Genomic DNA, 17,298 nt, shown 5'->3' on the forward strand with positions numbered 1-17,298 from the left:
AGAGAGAGAGAGAGAGAGAGAGAGAGAGAATAGACTTTGACACTTGCTAGCACGGCATAGAAGAATAATTTATGAAATGAAACATCTAATAAGAATTTTTATAATGTTCCCTGTGAGACAAAAGATGGTAGCCTCCAGTTTCTGCTGCTAAGGTTTTCCATAAATAGGTGCATAGATGGAATACTGTAGCAGATCTTGAAGACAGGAGTTTGTAACTTCTGGGTCAGTGAGCTGCTATGCTTCCTGCCGAGATGATAAAGGACTGAACCTCTGAAATGCTAAACTAGTGTCAATTAAATGTTTTTCTTTATAAGTGTTGGTGTGGTCATGGTGTCTCTTCACAGCAATGAAACCATAACTAAGACAAAGTTAGTTCTCTCCTTCCATCCTGTGGGGACTGAATATCAAACTTAGGTTGTCCAGCTTTGTAACAAGCCCCTTTATTTGATAAGCTATCCCACTAGCCCAATTCCTAGCATTTTGTGAATGTTTAATTTGCTAAGTGTGTTTCATAATTTTTTCACATAATCTTCAAAGTAAACACATAATGGCTTGGATTATAGATGAGAAAACTTCACAGAGACTTTGTCATCTTGATGTCTCAGTGTTAGATACAAAATTTGAATTTATTCATTGAAAATACATTCATGATTTTACTTGAAAACATATCTCAACAAGCAGGATAAAAGCTGTAAAAACTATTTCTCAGGATATCACATTTTAATGCAGTGAATAAAACATAAAATCTTAAAAATGGAAAGGTTTTACCTGTAGATGAACAGAATAACAATTACATTGAATGTCTTCTCAGAAAAGAGGCAACCCCAAGAACAGTAGAATAAAATATTTAAACAATTGAAAAAAATTTCACTGAAACAGGTACCTGGAAATTCCCTCTTAAAAGGTGAAAAAGACATAGAGACTTTATGAGACACAAAGACAAACTGTAATGTGATCTTGATGCCAGTAGACCTGTCCTGTCAGATCCCTTATCATTGCTTACCTTTAGCTGACCTTGAGACGCTGAGGAAACAGCTAACTGGCTAATAACTAGGAGAGATCAGGATAAAGAAAGAAGTGTATTGAGACAAGATCTGTCTCCTCAGAGGTAGAGCATCAAAAAGCCCAAATACTCTAGGGCACTAATCCAACTGAAGTCTTTAGAAGCAACTCTTGAAGTTGTTGGAAGCTAAGAGATAAAAATTATCTCTCTCTAGTTGCTCAACAATCAAGAAATAAATGTGTATCAACAAATATTCCTTTGTTCATGTCTTGGATCCTCAGATACTCTAATTGTATTTAATCTATTGGCCAATACCTTTTAGGAATTCATATTCTTACTTAACATTAAATGAGTGTCACTTCTCCATCAGTATTTTACTTCATGGTTTTCACAGAGGCAAATTATAAATGTAATTTATAATAGTTTATAAGTGCTGAAGATTGTTACTCAAGCTTTCTATTTACTTACCATTTAAATTACAAAGTCCAAGCATCATGGTGCCATACTTAACAAGTCTTTGTAAAAACAATGCATGTAATGATCAATGTTTTATAATGGTTGACTGAACAATGATTTCTTTTATTTTAAATGGTACATATTGCTACAATGTCTTACATAATATGTAAATTATCTTCAACAAAATACACATATTTGATAATGTCCTGACCATTTAACTTTACTCATACTTTTAATATTTAAATATTGCAGCCCTCTAATAGGAAAAGTCACACCTCATCAACTAGGTGAAATAAAGCTATTATAATAAGAACAATGTACCCAAAGAAATATTATAATTAATTCCTCAAGTTCAAATTTAAATCCAAATGTAAATCATGAAATAAAGAAAAATAAATAGGTAAGTGTAAATGAATAAAGTAATATATAAAAATTCATACACACACACACACAAACACACATATACTATTAAACTGTTTAAAAGCAACAGTACCTGACTTGGGAATTTGGTAATTAGAATTAAAATGTTGGAAACTGCATGCATCATCTGGCAAAAAAGTAAAGTTAAAACTAACATTAAATTCTGATAAGCATGTCTATTCTATTCCATGGGTAAGCTGTTATGAAGAGTAAAATGATATGTCCTTCAAATTAGAGAGAAAAAATGGACTGCTAAAAAGTACTGAGACCCGAAAAGCAATTTTAAAGTAAGAATACCACTACAATAAATAGGGTAACATAAATAACAGCTTTTAAATATGATGTTATAAACCCAAATATGCTAATTAATTTTATTAAGTGTGTAAGAATTAAGTGCATTAATGAAGTGTGAAATAGTCATAAAAATACATTATTAATATTAACAGGACTATGTTCAAGACCTGGGGAACAATCACTCCCAAGATTTTTCAAATTTTATGAAGTAAAATACCAGATGATGCAAGAGTGTCAGGGAGTGACCTCCAAATTAATTTCTTCAGCATTGTCTGAAATATACTTCGAAACTATGAATGGTAAGTAAATAATTTAGTACAGAGTTCAAAAGTTTTGATGGTGAAAATGGTTTTGTTGTCTGTGTAGATGACACTTCTCCAGTTTCTCCTTCATCCATGAAAAATGATGGTTTCTTTACTCACAACTCAAGCCTGAATGTGAGTGGGAAAATGAGGCCCTTAGGGAACCATTTTGTGAGTTTGTATGTTTTCTCTCAATGTATGTGGATCTCCCATACCTGCTACCTGATCTACCTAAAGAGTCCAGAAGCCGGAGCTCTTCTGATGACAGAATTCAGTGTCTGGACAGAAGCATGAATAGTCTATGCATCAACTGTAGGACACAGCAGATGCTATACCAACTGCACATAGTGAAAACAATTCTACTCAAACAGAATGCTAGGAAACGCAAGTGAATTCCCTCAGTAGTGAACCTCAAAAAAAGCAGAGACTGAGAATAGAGTTCTGAACCTCTGGCTCCAGAAAGTATTATATGCAGCTGTTAGCATAGGAACTTTGAAAGCCACTAATACTAGGATGACCTACCACTTGGAATCATCTGTACTCAGGCAGCATGAGGGACTGTTTACAAAAGTAGTCAGGTAAGTAATCCAACCCACACAGGAATCACTGTCTTTTCTTAGCTTTAATTGTGGCATAGCTCAATGGATAATCATTATTGGAGAGAATTTACAGTAGAAGATTTTGGTGAAAAATTTGGTGAATAGAGTTAACATAGAAAATTGAATAGGAAGATTCATTGGGGTCATATGACTATTAGGATAGACTAAAACAGACAACAAAACTGTGGGAGTTGACAGAGATTTAACTTGTTAGATTATGGAATGAAGGTATGATATAAATTAGGAGAGCAGATTTGAAAGAGACACTTTGTCAAGGAATGGAATTATGTTCTCTTGCACTGCACAGAATCAAAGTAATTCAATAAGCCAATCACATTCAAGGTAAGACAGAGAGTGTTAAGAGTATGTGCAACTTAGGTTCTGAAAGGAGCTAAGTCTGTAGTAGCCAGGGAGTGCATGGAAATTTTGACCTAATGTGCAAAATAAAGTCACAGTACCTCTGGGTCTCCTCTACATTTCTTAGACCAGTTTTGGCACAGGAAATATGTGCTCTTTTTATAAGATGAGAGTGCCAAAGCCTCTTTAAACAGATGGTTGTTATTTCATTATTCAGCATCCCTTCCCATGACACTTTTCTGTCTGCCAATTATTGCAGTAGAGCTAGGCTTGTATTATTGGCAAAATGACTGAGATTGCTTTTGAGAAACAGTATCTAAAGGTGTGAATTATTTCTATTTGCCTATTTACCTACCTAGCAATCTGTACCTAAAATTAGGTTTGAGACTGAATTCAATTACTGATATATCACAAAGGATTATATACATCATTTTATGATTGATCTCTAAAAATTAGTAATGTGATGAACTTTTGTTTTCAAATTCTCTGTGGAATAGGTAAGGGATGAATACATATTTAGAACCCAAATAATTGTTTTAATATCTAGCAATGATACTATGGAAACCTAGACTGTCACAATTAAGAATCTTTAAGGACAGATCTCTATGCTGTCCCATGTTTTGATTGTTGGGATCACCTCTCTGCTTGCATTCACCAGGCAGCTTACTACACCAGAAACATACAAGTTAGACCCATCCCCCTACCCATAAACCCCTGCCTGCCATGTCTTGTAGTACACCCAGCTGTTTTGAGAGGTGCACTGAAAGTTGAGTTCCATTGTCCAGCCCAAGGCTGTCCACGTTCGGCCTGCTGCACCAGAAACATCCAAGGAAAATTAGATGGCTAAAGGCCAGTGTAGGAACACAATCAACAAGAGTCAGGGCAATATGACACCTTCAGAGAATAGCTACCTTACAACAGCAAGCCTTGGGTATCCTAACACAACCAAAGGACAGGAAAATGACCTTAAATCCAGTCTTACAAAGATGATAGAGGCCATTAAATAGGAAATGAATAAGTCCCTAAAAATACAGAAAAATACATTCACACAGGTAGAAGTCTTTAAAGAGGCAGCAAATAAATACCTTGGAGATATGTATATAAAAACACCATTAAATAGGTGAATGAAATAGAAATAAATAAAAATGTACGTGACTTGAAAGTGGAAGTAGAAGCAAGAAAGAAAATACAAACTGAAGGAATGCTGGAAATGGAAGCCTAGGGAAGAGATAATGAACAACAGACACAAGCATCACCAACAGAATACAAGACATAGAAGAGAGAATGTCAGGCATTGAAGATGCAGTAGAAGAAATTGATACATCAGTCAAAAAATGTTAAATCTAAAAAATTTCTGACACAAAACATGCAGGAAATCTAGGATTCTATGAAAAGACCTAACATAAGAATAATAAGAATAGAACAAGGTGAAGAGTTCCAGAACCAAGGCCCAGAAAATATTTTCTACAAAATCATAGAACAAAATTTCCCCAACTCAAGAAAGAGATGCCTATAACTATATAATAAGTTTAAAGAAAACCAATTAGACTTGACCAGAAATGAAAACCCTCCAGGCACATAATAATCAAAACACTAAATCTACAAAACTAAGAAAGACTATGAAAAGCTGCAAGGGGAAAAGGCCAAGTAACATATAGGCAAACCTATCAAAATCAAACCCAGCTTCTCAATAGAGACTGAAAGCTAGAAAGACCTGGACCCACAGGTTCCAACCTAGACTACCCAGCAAAACTCTCAATCATCAAAGATGGAGAAAAAAAGATATTCCAGGACAAAACTAAATTTAAACATTTATTCACAAATCTAGTCCTACTAAAAGAGAAAGTCCAACCCAAGGAGGTAAATATTACATGCAAGAAAAATCAGGAAGTAAATAATTACACACCAGCAAAAATTAAATAGGGAAAGCACCATAAACTCTCTCCCCCATCTATCTCTCTCTCTCTCTCTCTCTCTCTCTCTCTCTCTCTCTCTCTCTCTCTCTCTCTCACACACACACACACACACACACAAACATGCATTAACCAACATCAAAATAACAAAAAATAACAATCATTGGTCATTAGTATCTCTCAACATCAATGGACTCAATTCTCCAATAAAAACACATATGCTAACAGAATGGATATGAAAAAAGAATATACGATTCTGCTGCGTTCAAGAAACACATTTCAGCAACAAAGATAGACATTACTTCAGAGCAGAGGGCTGGAAAAAGGTTTTCCAAACAAACAGACCCAAGAAGCAAGCTGGATTAGCCATTCTAATACCTAATAAAATAGACTTTAACCAAAAGGAATAAAAAGAGATGGGGAAGGACATTTCATACTCATCAAAAAAAAAAAGAATCTACCAAGATGGCATCTCAATTCTGAACATCTATCCCGCAAACGCAAGGAAACTGGCATTCATAAAAGAAACATTACTAAAGCTTAAATCATATATCAAAGTCCACACATTAATAGTGCAAGATTTCAACACCACTCTGATCAATAGACAAGTTGTCTAGACAGAAGCTAAACAGGGACATGATGAACCCACACAAAGACTCAACAAAGAGAGAGAATTTTAGTATACATATGTGACCCTTAAAATTCTACCAGAGAATTATTACAGCTGATGAATACCTTTAATAAAGTGGCTAGATACTAAATCAACTCAAAAAAATTAGTAGCCTTTTGATGTACAAATGATAAACTGGCTGAGAAAGAAATTAGAAAAATAACATCCTTTACAATAGCCACAAATAATATAATATATCTTGGTTTAACACTAACCAAGCACATGAAATACTTGTACACAAGAACTTCAAATTAATGAAGAAAGGAATTGAAGAAGATATCAGAAGATGGAAAGATCTTCCATGTTACTCAGTAGTATTAACATAGTAAAAATGGCCATCTTACCAAAAGCAATTTACATATTCAATGCAATTACCCTCAGAATTTCAACACAATTCTTTACAGACTTTGGAAGAACAACTCTCAACTTCAAATGAAAAAACAAAATAGATAGCTAAAACAATCCCATGTGATAAAATATCATCTGGAGATATTACTCTCCCTAATTTCAAGCTATACTCAGAGCAATAGTAATAAAAACTACATGGTATTGGCAATGGAATAGAATCAATGACCCAGAAAGAAACCTACACACATATGGACACTTGATATTTGACAAACAAAAACAATACAATGGGGAAAAAAGCATATTCAATGAATGGTGATGGTGTAACTGAATGTCTGCATGTAGAAGAATGCAAATAGACCCATAGCTATCACCCTGCAAAAAACCTCAAGTCCAATTGGATCAAAGACTTCAACATAAAACCACATACATTAAATCTAATAGAAGAGGAAGTAGGGAACTGCCTTGAACTCAATGGCAGAAGGAGCCAACTTACTGAATAGAATGATATCTCAGGCATTAAGATCAACAATTAATAAATGGGACCTCATTTAACTGAAAATCTTTTCCAAGGCCAAGGCCACCATCAACAGGACAGAACAGCAACCTCCAGAATAGGAAAAGGTCTTCAACAACCCTACACTTGACAGAGGATAAAGATCCAATAGATATATTGGCTGTTAGACACTAACAAACCAAATAACCCAATTCAAAAAATGGGGTACAAAACTAACCAGAGAAATCTTTAAAGGCTGAGAAGCAAGTAAAGAAATGTTCACCATCCTTAGTCATCAGGGAAATGCAAATCAAAACAACTCTGAGACTCCATCTTATACCAGTCAGAATGGCTAAGATCAAAACCTCAAGTGACATCAGATGCTGGTGTGGATGTGAAGAAATGGAAACACTCCTCCATTGCTGCTGGGAGTGCAAAATTGTTTAACTACTTTGGAAAATCAATTTGTTGGTTTCTCAGAAAAATGGAAAAGTTCTACCCAAAGATCCAGCTATACCTTCCTGGGCATATATGCAAAACATGCTGCACTACACAAGAAGGACACTTGCTCATCTATGCTCTTAGCACCTTTATTCATAATAACCAGAAACCAGAAACAACCGAGATGCCCCTGAACTGAAGATGTACCACATTTTCTTTATCCATCCTTCAGTTAAAGGACATCTAGGTTGTATTTAAGTAGGGATATATGCCCAGCAGGGTATAGCTGGATGCTTGGGTAAGGATCTTTGTTGGCAAAACCTACAACACTTCTCAGTTCATGCTAATGGTTCATCAGGATAGAACACCAAAATGTAAAAAATATATGAAATCTTAGACTAGCAAGACGGCTCAGTGGATTAAAAAAACACTTGCTGCAAAAGACTGATCACTCCAGTTGGATCTCCAGAAACCACAGGAAAAACTGGGTAAAGTGGGTGACATATGTGTGCATTACTGGGAAGTGAGGAAGGAGGTAGAGACAGTTAAAAAGTTCAAAAATTCAAGGCCAATTAGCATGAAATAACAGAGCACAGCAGACAAGAGAGATGGTCTCAACTAACTGGTGGAGGGAATCAACTACTGAAAGCTGTTCTCCGAAATCCACAAATATTGTGACATACATGCATGTGTACATTCACATATACATTATGCACAAATACACAATAATAAGTAGGTGAATAAATAAAATCAATAAGATCAAAGGGCTACTAGGAAGCAGAAGCAGGATATGATTCCACATTTCTAGGAATTTCTTGAAAGCAGGAACTATACCCTCTTTTGGCTGCATCTACCCATAGCTTCCAGAGAAGCATCTTCATTAGAATAGAGGCTTTGATGTTGACTAGACCAAGCAAAATGAATTGTGGCTAGTTGTGATGCATGCAATGTATATATATATGTGTGTGTGTGTTTGAAAGAGTACAGATTATTCCCTGTAATCTACTTTAAATATTTCTTGAGAGTAACAAGCCACAATGGTGTATAAACCTGACTGATACATGGTTAAGGTAGAGCATTTGACTCCTTTAGTGCATGAAATTGTATTATTTTCCCACTGCTGATCCCTGTAGGAGGAGCTAAGGTGGGAGGAGTAAAGAGAGGAAGAGGAGGAGGAAGGAGAAGGAAGAGGAGAAGGAAGAGGAGGAGCTAAGAGGAGAGGAGAGAGGCAAACATGGAGGAGGATGTTCACGTGTCTCTGCCAGTGAAAGGTAATTGGTATATCTAGGTTGAGTATTGGGTCACACTTCTGATTGTATGGGCATCTTGTTATTGATCATTACCAAATATATAAAGCCTTTGGCTAATCTAAGCATTAGAGTCTCATTTTTCTACCGGGCCCATGTGGTTGGCGGGATGGTCTGGGCAATGCCCAGCCTTGCAGAGACAGTGTGGAAGATTGGCAGAGCCATCTCTCACGCTGGCGTTTCGAGGGTGGGAGGGCTGTTGTTTCTGGCGGGCTGTTTTTAGCTGTGGCAACCACGTGGCCTCCGCCACTGAACATGGCGTCTGATCTTGCCAGAGCCACTGCAGCCTAGACAATTGGCTTGACCAGCGGCCATTTTAAATTAATTACTTCAACAGATCCCTTTTAACCTGAGAAAGTTTTATATGATCTCAGAGATGTAGGCATATAATGAAGACAGAGGAGTCAAATATTTATTCATAATAAATACAGATACTAATCTAAAAATTACTATACATATAGTTTTGCCATTTAATAAAGACAATCAAAATTTTATACTAGCAAGATAGATGTGCTTATTAGTTTGACTTTAAAACATCTTTTCTGAATATTTGATAGGACAGGATATGAAATGTCACCAATGATTTAAATGTCTTGATTTTTGCTATTATCAGTGCCAAAAAGACCATTTTGGAAATTGTTGCAAGTTCTGTCTTAAACCCAAGAAAAAAAATTGATTAACACCTTTGATGAAATTCAATTCTGCAATTCAAACAACATTTTTAAAAATCAAGTATTTTGACATCGCACAATTGAAATATATACTTGTTTCCTTCTGTAGCTGAAGAATGAAATCAGGAACATACAACAATTTGTTTTCTATAATTGAACCATTATGTTTTCAAGAGAACAGAAAACTTTATATGCACAGTAAAAACACCATAATTAATACAACAATTGTTCTGAATTTGAGTAGAGGTATTTCAGGCAGTGTTTGTTGGCATTGTTGGCATGACTGATGACATGAGAGAACATGATGACAGTGAGAACCTGTGTGTTGTATATTAAAAATCAAGACTGCAATTAAGTCACATGAACAATATGGGTGAGCACCACCAGAAAAGCTTTGGCTTTGTGACATATTTGAATTTGAATTGATACATGGTTCTTGAATGTTCAGAAATGGTTTTACTCTTGCCAACCTTTTCTTATCCTCCACATTTAGTTGTGTGACTTTATATAATATTGTGGCTCATAGCTTAATAAACTGTTTTAGGGCCACTTACCTTATGCATGCTATGAGCCAGCCAAAGGTCCTGGATATGGCAAAGACAAGGATCCACTCAGGAAACACGATAAGGTATAGGCCATGTGAAAATGGCTTCTGATACATATGTAGCAGTGGATGGCCTTATCTGACATCAATGGGAGGAGAGGCCCTTGGTCCTGTTTAGGCTTGATGCTCCAGCATAGGACGATGCTAGAATGAAAAGGTGGGACTTGGTGGGTAGGTCAAGGCAAAGGGGAGCGGGGAGAGGGGAGGTGAGGTTGGGGGTTTGCGGAGAGGTAACTGGGAAGGGAGCTATTATTTGAAATGTAAACAAATAAAGTGATTAGTAAAAAAAGTTGATCCATGTTAAGTTCTAGTTTGCTGACCTTATTCTTTAAATGTAAACCATGAGTTGCACAGGAAGATGCAAGAGAAGAAATTCTTTTCCTAAAGTACCAACCTCGGGCTATTTGAATTAGAATGGACGGTGATCATGAGCCAAGGTACCCAGAATCAAGAGACAGGAGGTAGGTGAAAACATACAGCAACCCAACAAGTAGGATACAGGCCACTGGTCACTAAGACACCATGTTAAATTAGATTTCACAAGTATTTGTCAGTTTATATGACCTGCAGGACACTGTCATGAAAGTGTGAACATTATTAGTACAGATTTACAATGAAAATGAGAATAATGTAATGAGGGACAAAACCAATCAGGTTACTGATATTTAGAAGACATATAACACCGAAGAATGGAAATGTTAGATAAAGATTGGGGAATAGGTAAAGATAGAAGTTGGAGATAAGATAAATGGTGGTGTAGCAAACAAGGTGGAGCAGGTGTCTCTTTGACCTAGTCAGTTCATTTCCTTTGAGTACATTTCTAGCAGGAGGGTCTTGTGGCAATTCTAGTTTTGGTTTTGGGGGAATCTCTAGACTGTTCTCCCCAATAGCAATTTATTTTCTCACCAACAGTGAAACTCTTGTCTAACACAGTTCTTTTTCATCTCTTTGAGGATGACAATTTAAATTTAAAAGAGATGATGTATCTCACTGTGGTTTTGATTTGTCTTTCCTGATATTAGTGTTATTAGATTATTTTCATAAATCTGTTAGATCTGTTCTTTGCCTGTGAAATGCCAGCTTAGGACTTGGCCCTCTTTTTAATCAGATTGTTTGACTTTTTTAATGTGCTTAGTCAATGACTCAACAAGCACTTGTTCACTAGCTGAGATTATTCTGTCTCTACTGTAATTCATTTTGAGTGTAATTAATTCAATGACTCCTTTATATTGTGCGACAAAATGTTAATTCCATTAAATATGTATCACTTGAAACGTACCTTGAAAAATAGCTAAGACTCTAAGTTGACTATCATAGAGATAGTTGCACATCCATATTTATTGCTGTACCATTCATAATATCCAGGAAATGGAATCAGTCTAGATATCCATCAATAGAAAAATTAATTCAGAACATGGGGTATATACACACAATGAACTTTTATGCAGCTATGAAGAAAAATCAAGTAATGACATTTGGCAAGGTGATGGATGTGATTTTTAAAAATCACTAAATTAATTGAAATAGTCCAGATTTCAAAAAAATACAAATACTTAATATTTTTATATGCAAATCCTAGATTTAAATGATAAATGTGTAATCCAGACAGTATCAGGTATGGGTTCCTTCTTCATGGTATGGACCAGTCATTGGTTGGCCACTCCTCCAAATGTCCAGGAACCAGAGGCTGGATAGCTCAGAGACCTAGAATACAACCAAACATGACTGAAAAAAAAAAAGAGTTATGTCAGGGCTCTCATGTTCTGGAGTCCCTTCATGTTAACTGGGTTTCTGCTTCTGCTTTCACAGAGTGGGAGAACAGAGCAAACATTGTGCCATTTCTTTCCAGTGATACTACGAGAAGCAGAGTTAGGTGATGCTGCTCCAATCTTCTTCCATTATTAAATGGCTTCTCTGAACTCTTAGGATCTGTTGAGTCCCAGACCAATTATCATCTCCTCCAGAATTAATATTATTCCTTTTTGAGGTAGACATGATTTCTTTGTTTTGCTTTGTTCTCAAAATTATAATTATATAGAGAGCTTCCCTGCATTTCTGAAAACTCCATATGGACTTTTGATATCATCTATTAAAATATAATAGTCCTCATGAAGGATTTATATGGGGTTTACTGTGTAGAATTGTTGGTATTTTACAGATGCTCATAATATAATAAGTATATGTTGATTTTGATAGTGAATAAGTTTTAATTTATTAAATAAAGTATTATGCCTAAGAAAACATCAATATAATAATGTGTTTTAGATATAAAATATTTAATCTCATCCAGAAGCTATATAAACTAATAAAATTTCTCTCACAATCCTAAAAAAATCAATTAAAGTATTCTGAATGATATTCTCTTAAATCAGTGTTTTGCCCAATCATCATCAGAGAGGTATCTTCCAGCAACTGATGGGAACAAATGTAGAGACCCTCAGCCAAACAATAAGCAAAGCTCAGGGAATGCTGCCAAAGAGGAAGAGGAAGGATGGTAGAAGCCAGAAGAATCAAGGACAACAGAAGAAACCAGCTTACAAAATCTACTAAGCAGGGCTCACATGAGCTAACAGAGGCAGAAGCAGCAATCTCAGAGCCTGCATGTTTCTTCACTAGGTCCTCTGTATACATGTTGTATGTAGTTGCTTATTTTGGGATTTTTGTTGGATACCTAACAATGTGAGGACAGGTGTCTCTTTTTGCCTATTCTTGGGACACTTTTCCTACTACTGAGTTGCCTTGTTCAGCTTTGATATAAAAGTTCATTCCTAGTCTTACTGTGACTTGTTATGCTGTGAGCTTGATATCCCTGGGAGGCCTGCTCCTTTCTAAAGGGAATGGAGAAGCAATGGGTCTGGAGAAGAAAGGAGTAGGTGGGGTTGTTGGGACGAGTGGAAGGAGAGGAAACTTGAGCTGGGATTGTAATGTATGAGAGAAGAATAAATTTAAATTGTGTATATACATACATACATACATACATAATATATACATACATACATAATACATACATACATACACATAAACACACACACACCACACACAAACACACACACACACATATATATATGTATATATATACATATATATACATATATATACATATATATACATATATATACATATATATATGATGAAACTAGAAAGTATTTGCAATGAAGAAGAAGAGATCTTGAAGATGAAGTAAAATAGAAAGAGTAATTGAATACATGTAATAGGAAGGCAGAGGGATGTGTAACTAGACAAAGATAGTTGGAGTCAGAAAGAAGAAGAGGGGATGAGGGAAGAAAATGAATGATAGCAAAATATATGATAAAATGTATGAATATGTCTAAAAGGCAATATAATAAAAAGAATAAGTAATTTCTGATAGACATATTCAGGGGTAGGAAGCACATTTTATAAGGGTATATTGAGAACTAAGGACATGTCAAGCTAAAATTTAAGGACAGGATTTATGTTTTTAAGAATTCGTATTGCCAAACTTCTTGCAACATGTCTGACTTAAGTAGCAATTCTTTAACACAAATTGGGAATGAAGAGATGTCACAGAAAAACCTGGGTTCCTGCTTTCCTGTTTTGGAAGGATAGTACTGCATCCAGGAATCAGTCATCCCCCTTTAGAACACAGCACACACCAGATCTCAGGAAAGCCAGACAAGAAAACTCTTCAGAGATCCAAAAGTGTGTGGATACACAAAAAAAAAAAAAAAAAAAAAAAAAACCATATTAAAAGCTATGCTTCTTTGAACACTGTCATTAGCAGCACCAAAGACTGTTGGGACAAAAGTGTGTATTTTAAACAATAATACCTTCAACGTAATGAAAAGAAGCACTCGGCCCTTTTCCTCTTTCTGTCATTTGGGTGCACTCAGGTTTGCTAGCTTTTGTCTTGCTTACTTTTAACCACTAGTCACACTCTTAGTACAACAGTTGCGATCTGTTGGGGATCCATTTTACTTATAGTTAGATCTTGACTTCCAGTGTTAGACAGTGTGTCAGTTACCTCTCTCCTTGACTTGACGAAATACCTCACAAACCCAGCTTAAGGAAGGAAATCTTTATCCTGGGTCCCAGTTGAACGGAGTAGTCATTCATAGCAGAGAAGATACTCATCTCAAAGCAGCTCACAGATCACACTATGACCACAATCAAGAAGCACATTCTTCCTTAAACCCTTCTGGATACACTCTCACAAACTGCCCAGAGGTCTTCATGGAGATTTCAAATCTTATCAAGTTGACTTCCATGATTAGATACTTAGATGATAGATAGATAGATAGATAGATAGATAGATAGATAGATAGATGACAAATGTTAGACACACTGACAGATGATAAATAGATTGACGACAGATAGATGATAAATATGTAGATAGACAAAGAGACATATAGATAGATAAAGAGAGAAGACAGATAAGTAAATAGATATATGGATATATGGATAGATGATAGATAGATAAATAGATAGATAGATGATATATGGAGATAGATGTTGGATAAAAGACACACAGGTACATAGATAAATAAATGGATAGACAGATAATAGATGAAAGATAGATATTAGACTTATACAAACTTTAAGCTCTAAGTAGTTTTTTAAAAATCATACATTATTTTTACATGATTTTTTTTCTATGTAGAATATTGTTTTGTTGTGTTCACAATGTACATCATAACTGGAAATTTCATATTATCATAAATCAGCTAAGTATCAGAAGATTGTTAGTATTCTGTTACAAAGGTGGACATTTAGAACACTACATTTCACCCAGACATTGAGATTACTTTTTATATTTTATCATGTCACAGCAGTTTCAAAATTGATAGCAAGCACTTTATCGCCATCATTGAAAAAGCAGCAGGAATCTCAGTTTGGTGCCAAATTGTAGCTATCCGCTCATTTGCCATTTGGCAAAGGATTCCATCCATTTCATACGCTATCACTGTCCCCTAGCAACTATTACTGATCACCTTTCAATTTCCTAATCCTGGACACTAGGAAACTTGGGTTACCATAGAAATTACATCTCCACTTACATATAATTTAACTCGTCTATGTATTTGTACTAAACAATCTCAGATTTGATCACTCCTCAGTGACTATCATAATAGTTCCTGTAAGCAGTTCACACTTGCGGCATCCTGAACTGGATGAAGTTGCAATTTATCTGACCATGTTTCACAGTGATTTGCATTTTCCTCAGGTTCTTTTCTGCTGCTGTGTTCCTTGCAAGCACCTGCAGACTTGCTCAAGTACAGGCTCCCATAGAATTGATCTGGAGTGAAGGCTGGCAATCAGTGTCTTTAACAAGGGCTGGGTTGATTCTAGTGCTCTCATCCTCAAATAGATCTTGAGAGGCAAAGAAGTGTAAAATCTGTTTTATTACCCTTAAAATTATTTTGTTGAAACATCTCACCTTTGGAAACATATAACAGTTTCTATTTTCTCCTTCCTCTTACAAAGATGTTTATGACTTTATCAGTTTAGAGCCTGGAAACAACGTAGGTGTAGAGAGAATCTTCTATAAGCACCGCCTGGTAATAAAAAAGCCGATGGCCAATGGGCAGGAAATAGGAGGTGGGACACTGTAAGGAAGAGAGGATTCTGGAAAATAGTACGGGAATAAAAGGAGACCGGTAGGGAGACAGACAGAGAAGATGGACATAAACCAGCAAGAAGAAGCTGAGGAGACATGAAAGAAGCAGCAGCTGGGACTGAAGGAGAGATAACCAAACACATGGTAGACATTGAATAATTTCAATGGATTAAATAAATTTTTAGCTAGTCAGGGAATGAGTCACAGCTTATGGCCTACCATGGGTGCTAATTGTGAATATAATATATCCGTTTTTCCTTTCCCAGCCTTGGATCCCAGAATGACAACTCTGAGATGGATTATTTATTATTAAATGTCTAGACCATAAGCTTTGGCTCATTCCCAAACTAAGTCTTAACTTATTTAACCAATTTAAAGCATTCTGACTACCATTTGGTTAGTTACCTCTCTTTCAGCCCTGGGCCACTTTCTTCTCATCTCCTCAGCGCCTCCCTCGGTGTCTTTCTAAGTTCCTCCAAACTGCTGCTTCACTGCAGCTGTCCCTGAATCTCTCTTTTGTCCCTCTTTACCAGAATCTTCTCTCTTCCTGCCAGTGCCCCACCTCCTATTTCCTGCCTCAGCTCATTGGGCACTGGCATTTTTATTGATAGGCGATGTTTATGAGAGATTTTCTCTACAAGTAGAGACTGGGAAAACATCTCCCAGTCATATGTACTTGTAGCATCATGCCTCCTTTAAGCAAAGTCAGTGTCAAATTTCTAGAATTAAAAACAAAACAAACAAACAAAAAAAACCCTGTATCACTGGCATACATTTGCCTAACATTACTCAGAGTATAACTTTTGCTACCAAAGTTCCTTCAATACAGCCCTACGAAAAGATCCACAGCATATACTGAAATTACTTATAATTCATACAACTGCTGTTTATCCAGAAAAGATGGAGTTCCTTTACATTTATTTTCATTGGCTTGCAATTTAAAAAGAAAATACTACTTTTCGTGTAATGGTGTCTGACTTTACACGCATTATTCCAGTTGGTGCTAAACTTATGAAATGTTATTTCTACAAAGCTAAAAATATGCTTTTAATACTGTTCTGAAAAAAAAAAAAAAAAAAAAAAAAAAAAAGGACAAATGGAGAGATTGGGAAGCTGATGAAATAACTCAGTTAGTGAGAACCTGAGGCCAACCACAAGAACCTATGTTTGTTAGCTGGGCATGGTGGCAGCACTTGTAGTCCACAGATTGAAAGACAGAGACAGGTGACTCACTAGATTCACTGAGCAGTCAGCTTATTCTGATTGCCCATCCCCAGGCCTATGAGAGATCTGATTTCAAAAAGAAAGCTAAGTGTACTTTAAGAACATTGTCCAAAATTGACTTCTGGTCTCCCAATGCACAATCACACCCAAACACAGACATGCAACTGTACACACATGAACGTGAAAACACACAAACATAATAGTAGTAGTTGTTGTTGTTGTACTAAAGTACAAATGCACAGGCATTGCAGTATTTTGGAGGCAGAATTATTCCCTAAACATATTGATTACTTTCCTCAGTGTTATTATAATACATATGACATAAAAAGCATAGGACAGGAGAGCTTTATGTCATGATTGTCATAGTCTATTATGACAGAGAAAGAATAGTATTTAGATAGTTTATGGAGCTGGAAGAAGGGCTGAGCTATAACCCTCAAACACCATCTCAGGTATACCTAACAAAAGTAACTGTGCCTTTCACCCCAAGGAACATCCAACCCTCCAAAGAGCACTAACAGCTAGGGAACAAGTACTCAAACACATGAACCTGCATGGGACACTTCAAATTTGTCTTAATCACTTTTCTACTGATGAGAC

Source organism: Arvicanthis niloticus, chromosome 3, assembly GCF_011762505.2.
Source record: "Arvicanthis niloticus isolate mArvNil1 chromosome 3, mArvNil1.pat.X, whole genome shotgun sequence".
Taxonomy (NCBI): Eukaryota; Metazoa; Chordata; class Mammalia; order Rodentia; family Muridae; genus Arvicanthis; species Arvicanthis niloticus.